This window comes from Diadema antillarum, unplaced genomic scaffold (genome assembly GCF_040938485.1).
Source record: "Diadema antillarum isolate AM-2024a unplaced genomic scaffold, OU_Dant_1.0 seq00001028_RagTag, whole genome shotgun sequence".
NCBI classification, from domain to species: Eukaryota; Metazoa; Echinodermata; class Echinoidea; order Diadematoida; family Diadematidae; genus Diadema; species Diadema antillarum.
In genome coordinates, this window is record NW_027271862.1 from 805,558 (window position 1) to 807,385 (window position 1,828).

Consider the following 1,828-nt stretch of genomic DNA (forward strand, 5'->3'; position numbering starts at 1 on the left):
ATGGCTGAGATCGATTCTGAAGATGATGATTCCGCTGGTGAAACGCAAGTGGCAGCCGCCCTCTAGCGTTCAGCGGGGAAAATCGAACCTGGGTCACACGTACACACACGTACACAGGCACTGAAATCGATCCACGTTATATACTTACAGTGGTCAGAAGACGTCGATAGCAGGTTTGTGTCAACCTAGGAAGTTTTAATTTCAGCGCTTCTGCTTTCAAATTATTACTTCTTTATGTGAATGAAAGTATACATTTCTGGAGTGAAAACTAGTCAAAGAATCCACTGTAGTTGTTTTTCCCTAAAAATATGAGGGTTTTTTTCTCCATGAGAAAACGGCAAAAATTTTTGTCAACGTCACAATCATGTTCGCTTAACTAAAGCGTTAGATTTTTGTGTAATGCTACATAACCTCGCTTGGAAATCATGTTACAATCCTTTAAGGTTTATCATATTTTGAATCTAAGCAATTAAAAAAGTTTGAACTAATAAAAAAGGATTTAAAACATCTTTTACGGGCACTTTTTGCAGGTTAAAATTTCAAATTTGATTACATTAGTTTCCTAGACAGAATACACATTCACTGGGAACATATATTTACGGGTACCTCTGGTAGGTTAAAATTTCAAATTTAATTACATTATAGTCTCTTAGAAACAATACACGTTCACTTTGTTTTTGCCATTTTCTTTGAATAATGTTTATGTTTCGGAACAAAATAAACAGACCTTTAGCAGATAATGATATCACAGCTTATCATCATGACTATATAGCTTATTTTCTATGACATTTCTCAAGATATCAATCAGAGAATTTCATCTGCTCTTTATTTATCTATTGTTATCATGACTTAGTGGGAGCGGTTCTAAAGAGTGTGCCTATGATATCGTTTGTTTGTTTTTATTTCTACATTCAATCAAATACAATTTGAATACAAACTTCAAAAAGTACAAAGACAAAGAATAACACGTGTAGTGAAATAAATCGATAACAGTACACAAATAGATACACATAGGTGATTGCACTGAGCAATGTATATAGATACACAGAAACATAAAATAAGATATACAGTATTTTTAAGTAAACAACAGAGATCATTGAATGCAGGAGACCACCATCTTAAGCGATTACCGTGTAAGCTTGAAATGGATGGAGGCCTCATATATAAACATGGGCAACGCCACCAATACAGATTATTGAGAGACTCTGGTTCAGTTTTTGGCATCTCATTAAATGAGAATCTTGAGTTTCTATAATTTACTCAGCGGTTTATTCCATTCAATCAAAAGTTCCCTAGAGAGCTTTCACAACTTTTCCAGATCGTTCAGGCTACACTACATGCACAACAGGGACTGTTATTCAACACTGCATTTACAGAAATAGAGATGGCTTAGTATTTATAAACTGGACTTCTGCTTATATTTGAATTTTCATGATTGAAACAACCACAATGAAATTATGGCAATATCGTACACAATACTAATTCAGAGTTAAACATTAGGTTCTTTATCAACTGAATATTTGACAAGTAGAGTGAATAATTTGACTACTATCAGTATAGTCAAGGGAGGGGGCGATGGGGGCAGTCGCCCTCCCCCTCCCCCCCCCCCCCCCCCCCCAAGATTTGGACCGGGGATTGGAAGGCTGGGGGATGAAAAATTGCGGATATACTGCAAGCATGTGCATGAAGCCGCTCACTTTCAACCTTTTAATAAAATTATAACTTTTCAATATTTCACTCAAAGTGTGCACCACTCCCTCGTGGGAGGGGGTATCCCCTCCCACACCCTCCCTCGCCACACTTCGGTTCTTTTCCTGTCACATTTAGA